At 48.3% G+C, this 13,176-nt stretch overlaps 1 protein-coding gene across 1 annotated transcript in view; it reads right to left on the bottom strand.

The window, feature by feature from the left end:
* Positions 1–13,176, bottom strand: part of LOC129333103 (1-phosphatidylinositol 4,5-bisphosphate phosphodiesterase gamma-1-like) — a 113,094-nt gene that overhangs the window by 81,863 nt on the left and 18,055 nt on the right. The gene's annotated exons all lie outside the window — the stretch shown is intronic.

Consider the following 13,176-nt stretch of genomic DNA (forward strand, 5'->3'; position numbering starts at 1 on the left):
CCAACAGAACTCAATCAAAACGGGTGACAGTCAAGGGGCAACAGGGGCTTCGGAAATAGCTTGGGCTCTTCATGCCAGGCTAGTCGGCTCCCTCATTCTGGCGCTTGCCACCACAGAGCCACAGCTGCCCCCGGCAGAGCTATTTACTTTTCTTCAGCGATATAAATAAGATGGAGTGCACTTTTAGATGTTTCCGGAGATCGGCACTGGATTCCAGAGCTAGTTGCAGCAGAGCCTGGGGTCAGGTCTCTCCCCCCCCCCCGCTTTTACAGCTAAGGAATTGTTGGCTCACAGCTGCACCAGAGGTCTTTTTTTCCTGACAGAAGCCGGGGGATGTTTCTTACTAGAATTCCTGTTTTTGCTGACTTGAGTGTGTGTGGATGTGTCTCTCAATCTGGGGCTGAGACGGCAGCTTCTCCAAACCACTTCTCCCACACCAATTGCCCCCACGAGCAGACCCTCTCACAGCTGCACATGGGAACACATCTGTAATTCTGACACCCAGGTCAGCTTTGGAAGTCCTCCACCTTATACCACACGGCTGGACACTCTACTCCCATCTGCTCCATCCTGCGCTGGTCGGAAAGCAAGACACAACAGTGTATGTTGCTCAAAAGACTGGGAAAATTGTCCCCTACGGAAAGGTAACAATTCAACATACACTCTAGCAGCTCCAGCATGGGAAATGGCCGGTTGTGCCATGTGTGGCACCTTACTGTTCATGTACAGAAACACAGAGCTGGATGGGATCCCAAGGGCCATCTAGTCCAGCCCCCTGCACAATGCAGGAAATTCACAGCCATCCCCCCCACCTCCCTCAGAGACCCCTGCTCTGTACCCAGAGAAAAGCAAAAAACCTCTAGGATCCCTGGCCAATCTGGCCTGGAGGAAAATTCCTTCCTGGCCCCAAAGTGGTGATCGGCATTACCCTGGGCATGTAAGAAGGGGCCACGAGAGCCCAGCACCGGCTTATCCCTTCATGCACCCCTTTCCTGATTGGTGTACATTCATATTAAGTCAGAGAATCATCATCGCGGCGAGGTGGCCATATAGCCTCTTCTTAAATGCCTCTGAGGAAGGAGAGCCCACCACCTCCTGAGGAAGCCAGTTCCACTGAGGAACTGCTCTACCTGTCAGGAAGTTCGTTCTAATGCACTTACGAGTGTATGCAGTCAGGAATACTGCCACAGAGTTCACCCTCCAAAGCAGGCATTTTCCCCAAGGCAACCGATCTCTGTAGTCTGTAGATCGGTTCTAATTCCGGGAAAACTTTTGGCCCTGCCTGGAGGTTGGCAACCCTAAACTCAGTACCCTCAAAAGTGCCCCCCCCCCTCGGCTGAAAAATGTTCCTACGCTATATTAGACACAAGATGAATTTTACGGACACTCAGTGATTTCACTGCTGGAGACCCAGAAGGACTGGAGCAGAAACTTAACGGATGAGTCTAGCAATTCATGACAAGGCAGCCCGGAAGTGGGACCTTATGCACACGGTGTGTGCTAAAGGAACTTGTGAATATTCAGCCCAGCGGGAGGAGATCTGCCTGCCACAACCTGGAGGATTATTTTTAATTAAAACGGTACCTCACTTGCTAGACTTGGGAGGTCCTTCAAAGTAACTTACGAAATACAGTTCTATTGATTGATTGATTGATTGATTGATTGATTGATTGATTGATTGATTGATTGATTGATTGATTGATTGATTGATTGATTGATTTCAAATTTGTATTCCGCCCTCCCCACGAGCGGGCTCAGGGTGGATAACAACATGTTAAAAATACAATTAAAATACAATTTAAAAATTCATGTTAATTAAAAACAACACATTTAAAACAGGATGGTGGACAGCCTTCACGGGGAGGGTTTTATACACCCCTTTTTTCCAGGCCGGCGGAGGCCCAGCCTCAGCCATATGCCTGGCGGAACAACTCTGTCTTGCAGGCCCGGTGAAATGAGGGCTGTCCTGCCAGGCCCTGATCTCAGCAGACAGAGCGTTCCACCAGGTGGGAGCCAGGACCAAAAAGGCCCTGGCTCTAGTTGAGGCTAGGCAGGCCTCCTTGGGGCCAGGGACCACCAACAGCTGTTTGTCCCCTGATCGGAGTGTTCTCTAGGGAATATATGGGGAGAGACGGTCCCGTAGATATCGTCTATGTACAAAATGGATTCAAAGTGATGATTTAAAAACTCTAGCAAGAAATGAAGTTGCCCAAATCAGGAAAAAAAATCATTCATAATCATGCACTATACATGTGTCTCCCATCTAAGTTAACTAGGAGGCTCCAGTTGGTGCAAAATGCTGCAGCTCAACTGTTAGCAGGAGCGAGCAGGAGCTTGAACATCACTCCCATCCTACAGTCACTCCATTGGCCACCTATCAGTTAAAGGTAAAAGGTTATCACATACAAAGCACAGCCTTGGCCCAGCATACCTACAGGACCGCCTCCCTCCCTATGTCCCTCCACGGCAGCTTTGCTCACTGAACAGGGTTTCTTGCAGGTGCCAGCCTGCACATGGGCGAAATCAACAGCAGCCCGTACACGGGGGCTTTCTCTGTGGTGGCCCCGACCCTGTGAAATGACCTGCCTGAGGAGTACAGGTGAGCCCCCACTCTCCTGGCTTTCCGCAAACAATGCAAAACTGAATTATTCAAAAAGGCTTTTTACTCAGATAGGAGGGTGGTATTGTAGGGAGGGGTTCTCAGATGCTTCGCTAACGAGTTAGGGACCATAGACTTCACCACTCTGTTGCCTTACATAGTATCTGTTGCTTTAAATATGTGCTCTTACGTACTACCTGTGCTTCATGTTGTCTAATGTCAGTCCTAGAACTGATTATGTTCTGTTTCAGCAATTCTTCAACTCTGTATTGGACCCTTCCTAATGCTATGTCTTTGTAAAATCCTATGACATTGTTTATGGAAACGTCCTTGGTACTGTATGGAAATGACCTTGATACTGATTGTGCTAATCTTATACTATGTAACCTGCCTTAAGTCTCAGTGAGACAGGCGGACTATAAATGACATATATAAATAAATAAAAGCAGTTGTTGCCAGGCTCCAGGTGGTGGCTGGAGATCAACAGGAATTACAACCGATCTCCAGACGACAGATCAATTCCCCTGGAGAAAAATGGCGGCATCTATGACCCTGGAGAAAATGGCGGCTCTGGCGGGTGGGCTTTATGGAATTATATCGTGCTGAGGCCCCTTCCCTCCCAAACTCCCACTTCTCCAGGCTCCCTCCCCCTCCAAATCTCCAGGCATTTCCCAACCCGGAGCTGACAGCCCTGTCTCCAGGTTCTCAGGCAAGAAAGGTCTTTCCCAAGGCCTACTCCCTGGCTGCCATTAATTGGAGATGACAGGAATAAGGCCCATCTGTGTGCACAGGGAGGGCTCAGGGAAGAGGCCACGGCTCAGGGAAAGAGCCTCTGCTTTGTATGCAGAAGGTCTCAGGTTCAAGTCCTGGCAGCATCTCTAGAGAAAAGGTGATATGAAAGGCCTGATACCCGGAAGAGCAGCTGCCAGTCACAGCAGACAATTCTGACCCTGATGGACCAACGGTCCGATTTAGAATAAGGCAGCTCCGTGTGTATGCAAGCTTCTGCACAGCTCCTGTGAAAGGGAACTGTAACAAAACCATTTCAATCAGTGGTGCCCTGGGCATGTCTTTTAGCCCAAAGACAGCAGACAATTTTCCTCAACCGCCTGCCCTTCCCCGCTGCTCATTTCAGTCTCCAGTGAGTCTGTCTCCGGCTGTCTCCATCCCCTCCTCCCCGGAGACGGTTGATCTCATCCCTTAAAATTACAGCTGTCGGGGGCCATGAGAAAGACTACCTGCGCACACTCTCATTACTGTCCACAGCCAGGGGGTCATCAGGGTGTGGTTTCTGGCTCGGTCGGCTGTCTGCGCCCAGAGGCTGTTTATACAGCCGGCCCTTCTGAGCGCCAGGTGCAGACACCACTGTCTGGCACTCCAGGGGTGGCTGAGGGCAGCCGGCACTCAGAACAGTATGCAGAGAATTTACACGTGGCCAAGGACTATCCGTACTAGGCGTGAACTGGGCATGAAACATGCAAAGGGAGAATTTAAGCCTCTTCCGTATACTGCCACCATTCCTTCCCTGCTCTTGTCATTCTGGAACCCCTCGAAAGCTTTTCCCCCCATACAGAATGCACTGAGAGTGGGAAAAACATGAGAACCACGCATCAACTGGGACACGAGACCACCACATGCATGCTTATTACATTACATGGACACGCCGTGAAACTCTGCTCCAACACCCAAAAGGCATTTTTCCCTGAAATGCATTTCTGTGTAACCCAAGAATCCTGGTCTGCTCACAGCTAAAATTAAGGGTGGCTGAGGGGCAATAAGACAGGTTTGCAAATAATGCATGAGGAGGGGAAAATAGAAAGAGTGAAATTTTTTGCCTTCTTCACAAAATTCTAGAATTTAGTCAGTTTCTGGTGGGTAGCTGTGTTGGTTTGCAGGAGAAGAGCAAGATTCGAGTCCAGTAGAACCTTAAAACCCAATGAGAATTCTAGAGTATAAGCAATTGAGAGTCAAAGCTCGTTTTGCAAAGCCCTGATTTCTCCATAACCCTGCAGTTCCCTGGGACATCACTGGTGTTCCGCAAGACATCGTGGAATGAATAAATAAAATTTTTGAAATACTACAAAGATCCCAAATAGCCATCAAAATATCAGTTATTAAGATTATGCAAGCACACTCCTATATTAATTTTCAAATATTGAGGAAAATAGTAAAGAGTCCAGTAGCACCTTTAAGACTAACCAACTTTACTGTAGCATAAGCTTTCGAGAACCACAGCTCTCTTCGTCAGATGCATCATATTGAGGAATTCCCTACCTAAAAAAACATTTACAGGCAAAAAATATTGGTGGCAAGGAGTGCAATTCAATTACTGCTAAAATATTGTCAAGAAAATTTAGTTGTAAAGAGCTTTTTATATATGTGTACGTGTATAAATAACCTGTATACACGTGTGTATATATGTATGCATATATGTATGTATGTCTTGACAATAGAGAGGATATCTTCTGTGTTATTTGAGAGACCAAGAGGAGTTCGTGGCCCAAGTGAGATGTGATTCAAGAAGATCCAAAGGAAGCCTTTGATAACACTAAAAAAAGCTCCCTTTCTGCCCGAAATACAAGGAGAAATGATCAGAGCTACGTGGAAAGCGCCAGCCAGCTCAGCGTTATTGTCCTGCAGATATGGAGAGGAAGCAAGTCAGTTCCTGGAGTTTTCCCCACAGAAGATTCCATTCTCCAGCTGAGCTCCACAGACCACAGCTGGAAGAGAACAGGAAAGAGAGTCACAGGGTGGAGGGCTGAGCAGGAAGGGGAGCTGTGAAATGGCACATGGCGATCACGTCTACAAGCAACTGGACGTGTCAAGAATATCATCTATGCGCATAAAATTCCCCCTGCAAACTCCCGCGTCTTTCTCGGCGAAGCCTGTAACAGCTGCATTTTGAAATTCCTGCTGTTGCTTATTAGACGCTTTGATTTGCATTGTGTAATCTGCCTTGAGTCTCCGTGAGAAAGGCGGACTATAAATATTGTTAAGTGGTGTGCCAAGATGCGCCGTGCACCGGTGGCGACTGAAGTGGTGCAACCAAACAGTCACGAAAGAGATATTGCGGGTTACATCCAAGAGATCAATGAAAGTGTTGACTCCGTGCATGGCAGCAGTGAAAAAGGCAAATCATTGTGAAAAGGTTTGGGGGGAAATTCAGTATAAAAGTGACACCGCACAGTTCTATGGGGTGGCCACATTTGAAAGATTGCGTACAGTTTAGGTTGCCCTTTCTAAACACAGATATTGTAGTGCTGGGAAAAGTGCAGAAAACAATCAACAGGTTGGGCCACCTTCTTAAAATGAAAAGCTAAGGAGCCTCAGACAGATTTCTGGAGAGGTGGGAATTAAATGTCCTCAATAAATAAATAAATAGTTGGGGACTTTTAAGAGAAAAATGACTAAAAGGAGTGGGCATCACAGAGGTCTATAAAATAAGGCATGGGCTGGAGCAAGTGTACGGAAAAGACATTTCCCCCCGTCCCATAATACTAGAACTCCATGAAGGTGATGGGGAACAGCTACAGGACAGAGAAAAGGTAACCCTTCTTTTCTCAATGAGTAATTAAAATGTCGAATTCATAGTCAGTTGCAGCAGTGAGGGCCAAGAGCGTAGATGGTTTTGAAAAGGGATTTAAAAAGTTCCAGGGAGGCCAGGTCTAAGCCGTGCGGACTAAGCCGAACCTCCATGTTAGAGGCAGTGTACCTCTGAATACCGCTGGTAGGGGGGAAACAACTAGGGAGCCTTGGCCTGCGTGCCTTCATTGGAGGTTTTCCAAGGACATCTGGTTGGCCTCTATGTGGGGAAGTGGGGGAGAGTGCCGTCAAGTCATAGCTGACTTATGGCGACCTCTGGTGGGGTTTTTATGGCAAGACACTAACAGTGAAATCCTAAGCAGAGTTACTCCAGCCTAAGCCCACTGACTTCAACAGGCTTAGACTGGAGTAACACTTCTTAAGGTTTCACTGCAACCCCGGTGTTTGTCGGAGTTCTCCCATCCAATTACTAACCATGACCGGCCCTGCTTAGCTTCTGAGATCTGATGAGATCGGGTTCACCTGGGCTACCCAGGTCAGGGTGGGCTCTATGTGAAACAGGACTAAACAGACCTTGCAAAGCTGCCCCGATCTTGCTGAGCATGTGAACCAAGGTCGCAGACTTCTGGGAAGTTCTCCAACACAAGCAGGCTTGCTCTTGCACAGCTTAGTTTTTGCAGGAGAACTTCCCAGTGGACTGAGTCTGAGAGCAGATGTTTGTTTTGCAAGGCTTCTTCTCCATGAAGGAAAGCTTAAGTGGCAGGGTTTTTAGTCTGGGGTGGGGGGAAATGCCCCCCCCCCGCAGTGAACATTCCAAAGTCTGAAGGAGAGACACTTGTATGCAAAATGCGATCGCAGCCCTGCAGGCACCGGGGAGCTGGCCAAGCCTGCAGGGCACCCGTTCTTCCTTTCCTTAAAATATTTATAGTTCCCCCCTGCCCCGCCAAGGCCTCAAAGCAGCTTACGAAAAAGTGCCTGCCTTGGAGACACGTTTCTCCCTGTCAAAGGCTGCCTCCAGCAAGGACATGCGCTGTCGTATCGTGTGATACGAGTATCGGGCAGATGTGTGGTGGGTGTGATAAAATAAAACAAAAGGTGCGGGGGAAATGAGCAAAGAGTAATGCTTTTCTCTCCCCCCAAACCTGGAAATTAATCGGCAGTAGATACAAGAATGCCACAAGGAAGTATTTCTTCATGCAGTGTTTGAATCTGCAGAATCAAACTGCACCGCTGCCGCAACCACCCAACTTCTATAGTCCATACCGCCGAAGGGCCCATGCACCGGGGGGGAGGGGGGCCTTTCTATGACAACCCAGCTCTGGCCACAATTTTGTGGGTTAGTTTTATTTTTTCCAGAGGATGGCTGGAAGCAATGCAAGATCGGTTTGGAGCAGAGACAGCGCCAGGACACAAAAACTTAACGTGCCAGGACAAAGAGTCTAAACTGTGTGTTGCAGTGGCAATCCAAGGAGTATCAGGTGGGCATACAGGAGCAACCTCCACAGGGAACAGGTGAGCATGTCCATGAACACTCATAAAGAAGTTACAGAACACAGAGAAACAGCCCCCGCTCTTATCCTTGGAGGCATCCGAAAAAAAGAAGGTTTTGCCATCTTCTTTGAAGTATTGCACTTACTGAGCCTCTCTAAGAACAAAATAGTCAAGAGTCCAGTAGCACCTTTAAGACTAACCCACTTTATTGTAGCATAAGCTTTCGAGAGCCACAGCTCTCTTCGTCAGATGCAGTCCATGAATCTGATGAAGAGAGCTGTGGTTCTTGAAAGCTTATGCTACAATAAAGTGGGTTAGTCTTAAAGGTGCTACTGGACTCTTGACTATTTTGCGACTACAGACTAACACGGCTAACTCCTCTGGATCTCCAAGAACAGAGTTCCACAAGGAAGCGCCTCCAGTTAGGATGTCTTGCTCCTATCAGACGTTGATCACGGGACTATACCGTTCAAGAGACCATCTCTCCAAGGTGATCTTAGATTGCAGGAAGATTCATCTGGGAAAGGACACTCTGAGATACTGCAGGACAGTTAAGACGTCAAAAGTCAACTCTAGAGCCTTGAACTGGGTCTAGAAACTGGCTCACAAAAAACTTTCCAAACTGGCATTCCATACTTCCCCTGGCGAGTAGCTTCACAAAGGGAAACAGAATGACCAGGTGCCGAGTTCTGGATCAGCTGCAATTTCTGAACCGACTTAAAAACCATCCTTGTGCAGAGCAAATCATGTAACATGTGTGTGTGTGTGTTATGTGCCATCAAGTCGCCTCCGACCTATGGCGACCCTATGAAGGAAAGACCTCCAAAACGTCCTATCCTTAGCAGACTTGCTCAGATCCTGCAAACGGGAAGACGTGGCTTCTTTGATTGAGTCCGGCCATCTCGTTTTAGGTCTTCCACTTTTCCTGCTGCCGTCCACTTTTCCTAGCATTAATGAACACTCATAAAGCAGGTAAACATGTCAATGAACACTCATAAAGCACACACACCCACAGGCTCAGTGTGCTTGTTGGCCTGAGCAGCAAAGCTACAGAGCTCCTAAGCCTCCATAAGCACAGACAGAACTGGGGCAACTATGCTCCGCTCTACTGCGTCAGCCTCTGAGAAGCTATTATTTGTGCAAAGTCCTATCTGAAGGAACACAGAGTGTCTTGAGAGGTTCAGGCAATCAGGGACCGTGAGTCTCTCTACACGAGACATCTGCCTCGTGAAGAACACATGTCAGGAGATGCAATGTTAGCTGAGAAGGGTAGTTTAAAAAGACAGAGCCGGCAGCAGGGCAAAGGCTTGCTGTACACTGGAGCTGTGTGAAGGGGCTGTGAAATGCCCGAAGGGAAAGTTCAGCCCATTAGAACTTCTCCAGGTCCAAGCCCGGCTCTGGAAGGCAGCTCCAACCCTTCTCTATTCCTCGCTGCCCTCTGGTTGCCATCCCACCCAGTTTTAGACTGGAGAGCTGAAACTGACAGTCTCTTTGGGGAGGCAAAGATGAAATTAACAAACCCTCTGAGGAGCAATCTCCGCTGGCTCTGTCTTTTTAAACTACGCTTCCTGGCTAACACTGCATCTCCCCTGCATCTCCCTACGTTTGACGAACACATGCTGAGGCATCTTGTGTAGAGAGACTCTGTACAGCCAAGCTGCCCTGGGGCCAGCTACTGTGGGTGGGGTGGGGAGAAACCCTCCCCTTGAGAGCCATGCATTTCCAGAAACCTCCAACAGTGAACCCCAGCCTCCTCCAGAAAGGAGCTGCCTGCTACACAGCTCCTCTCTAAATGGCCCCATGTCCTCCAAGGCACACCAGCCTGCAGCTCCTTGCTGCCAAAACCCAACAGTTTATTTATTTAGCCCCAAATAAAGTTCTCCTTTGTGCAACACGCCAGGAGGCAGTGTCTCGGCGGGGCTAAGCCAAAGCGCGGTGCAGAAGGCGGGTGGGGCGGGAGCGTGAAACCACAGCTTGTTTTCCTTTGGGGAGAGATTAGCCTCCTGTGATAATAAATGAGTGTGTGCGTCTGTGCGTCCATCCAGGGCTCGCTGAGCCCTGCATGTGACAGTCTAGGGAAATGTCTTGAACAACACTGATAACTTTGTTCAGTGCTCGGGGCGCAGAAAACTGAATGGGAAAGCATGACTCAGCCAGGCATTCATTGATTTAAAAATACTGCACACCTAGGGAGAAAACCGATGGCTGGCCGTTCAGCCCTTGCAAGTGGAGAATTTTTGTAGCTGATTTGAGGCAGGAGAAGCTGCGTATTTTGCATCATCAACGCTGGTGGGACATCCCCCCTCGGAGGAAGCAAGACTCAGACCACTGAACTGGCAGAGAAAGAGCTTTCCCCACTTCTGCTGTCTGAGATCGTTTAACTGGAATTAATTTTAGGTGGGCAGCCGTGTTGGTCTGTAGGAACAGAGCAGGATTTGAGTCCAGACGCACCTTAGAGACCAAAGAGATTTGCAGAGCGTAAGCTTTCGATAGTAGAACTCAAGGATTTCCGTTCTACTCATGTCTGAAGAAGGGAGCTCTGAAAGCTTGCACTCTGCAAATCTTGTTGGACTCTAAGGTGACTGCTGTTAGCTGGGATCGAACCTGAGACCTTCGGCACACCGTGTGAGTGCTCTACCACTCGGCCATGGACACCCTCCAACCAAAAGGGAGGCACACAAACATATGAAGCTGCAGTGATAAGCCAGACCAATGGTCCATCTAACTCCATATTGTCTCCGGAGCAGAAGCCCCAGGTTCAGTCCCTGATACCTCCGCTAAAGAAACTAAAGCAGCCGGTGATGAGAAAGCCCTTTCCTTGCTGCAGACCTTGAAGATCCACACTCAAAGCAGAGCTAGACGGCGTGACAGGCGGCTGCATCCGTAGTAGGCATCTTCTACTCCTACACAAGCAATGACAACGATGCTCCCCATATGGCACTGCCTTACACTGACTCAAAAGCAGGGCAGAATAGATCCCACCAGCTCTGGAAGGTTCCAGGAGGAAGGTTCCCATTGATTTCCCAGAAAAGGTTATGTTGGGGATCGTGGGACCTCTCTGGACAAAAGCCACGTGGGACAGGGGCTGTAGTAAGGAAGGGACTGACCTGCACCATGCTCCTTCGGCAGGGAACTGATCCTGGCACACTCTGCTAAGGGAGCATGCACATATATGAGAGCAGAGTGTGATACAAAACAAAGGATTACACAGTAAAACAGTGAATGGCGCAGTTCAGGCAATGACAGCCACGGTAAAGCATGGTGCTCTACCACGACTGTCACTGTTGACTTTCTGTGCATGAACTGCGGCAGTTTCTGTGCATTATTATTAATGTGCTTGCACACTGCGCACTGTTTTTCTGGGTAATCCTTTCAGTGTCTTGTATCACACTCTGCTCTTATATACGTTCAGTAATTGATTATTGTTTTATAAATATTTATAACCTCTGATGCTCAACAATTTTGGAAGCTTCAGTGGGCTGGAGGGGCTTTGGCGATGCACGAGGTGCAGGGCCCAGCCTCCTGGCCATGCTCTGCTGCTGCCAACCTCCAAGCTCTGCTCCGATGCTAATGCCACCAGGGGGCTTGGCTCAGACCCAGGAAAGAGGCATCGGGTTACCTTGCTTAGGGGGAGGAAATATCTTGGAGCAGCCATGCTGCTAAGCTAAGGTCCCTTCCTGAAGACTCCTACAGGGAAGTATTGGAAGTTGCCCAAAAAAGTCATCTTCTGGAGGCTATAAAGTTGGACCCAGAGAACGGGGTGGTTGTGAAGCTGCGCAGAGCCACATTTGGAGAGTTGTGGGTTACAAGCAGCACTCTGAATTCTTTCAACACATTACAGAAAGCTACTGCGGCCCTTACTTCTGGCCTCTCCCCTAAGCGCTGCATTCTATAGTAGCTGACAATCCATCCCAGTCTTCAAGGGCAGGTCCACACCAAGTACAGTAGTCAAGCCTTATGATTAAAAAGCAGATAGCAGACTAAAAATAGCATTTCTCCAGTTCTCCCTAGGCCTACCAACTCTGACTTGGGAAATTCCTGGATATCTGGGGGCAGTGACTAGGGGAGGGCAGAGTTTTGGGGAGGGGTGTGATGGGATAGAGCTTAACTGCCATTTTCTCCAGGGAGAACTGATCCCTGTAGCCTGAAGTTCAGTTATAATTCAGGGCTTGCCCTGAAGGTTGGCAACCACAGCTCTGCCATCTTCATCTTTGCCATCACAGCCACTCTAGGAAGCGTGGAGAAACTTTTAATCCACTCAGCTTATATTAACAGCTCACTGACAGCCAAGCTGCTGGTTCACTGAAAAAGAAAACTGCCACCGTTACCTCGTTCGCTCATTTGCAGAGAAAAAGTGCACCATGCCAGGTACAGAATGACGCTTGGTCCTGTGCGGGGACAGATTTGTACCATCTCGAAGGTGAGTCGAACTAGCTTCTAAGAACCCACAGGATCTCAGGAATCAAACAGATCTGTCCATTTTACAGTCCGCACATTCGTATTCTTTATCGTGCGGCTTTATTTCATACAATCCTTGAAGAATATATCTGAAGAAGTGAGGTGAGACTCATGAAAGCTCATAACCTGCCCCAAGTTGTCCTGAAGAGCAGTATATAAATTTTTATTATTATTATTATTATTATTATTATTATTAATAATAATAATAATAATAATAATAATTTTGTTAGTCTTATAGGTGCTACTGGACTCTTGCTCTTCTCTACTGCAACAGTCAGACTAACTCAGCTACCCATCTTGAGCTATACAATAGAAAACTGCTCTCAGAGAGTCCGACTGAACGCAGTCTGAAAATACATCTGCATTGACTTTTCAGCAATTGCACTTGAAGTTTATCTCCAGCCAACCCCTCCCCTCATGCTCTCATGCGCGAGCGCACGGCACAAAAGCACACATGATTCTGGGTGGGGTCTGTATTCTCAGCTATGAACGCATTCAGGAATTCAGTTCCAGGTGGAATCAACATCCTCTGTGCGTCTTAATAGGAAGCGAGTAACCCGAGGCGTTAGCTAGAGGGTTCCGGCAGCCAAGTCTACACACGGCCACTTCCCTTGTGGATGTGGTGCTCAACCAGGCGTCGCAGGAGGGCACGACCCACAGCTTTCAGCCCCACTAAAAACAGCTAGAGCGCTTCCGCAGTCCTTTCAAAGGAAACCACAGCGCTTAGAAAATAACCAGCAGAGATTGCTCTTTGTGGAACTCTGATCCTGGGCTGCTGGCTCGTGCAGAATCACGCTGTCCAAATTTATTTTCTCTCCCCCTCCACTTCATGCCACCACATGCACACCATATATCACCCATTGGCAAAGCTTGGGAAAAAGTGGCGTAGCCTGCAAGGAATAAACAACTACTTGCCCCTCGTCGTACCGGGACAAGAAGCAATAGACGTCACAGATTCGTTTGCCCCAGACGACGACGATGGGATATCCTCTTCCGACAAATCAATCCACATACGCCAGGCCGCAAACAGAGCAGGTGCAATTACAGAGCAAATTCCTCCATGCTGCTAAGCATACAGGATGCTA

The sequence above is a fragment of the Eublepharis macularius genome, chromosome 7 (assembly GCF_028583425.1).
Source record: "Eublepharis macularius isolate TG4126 chromosome 7, MPM_Emac_v1.0, whole genome shotgun sequence".
Classification (NCBI taxonomy): domain Eukaryota; kingdom Metazoa; phylum Chordata; class Lepidosauria; order Squamata; family Eublepharidae; genus Eublepharis; species Eublepharis macularius.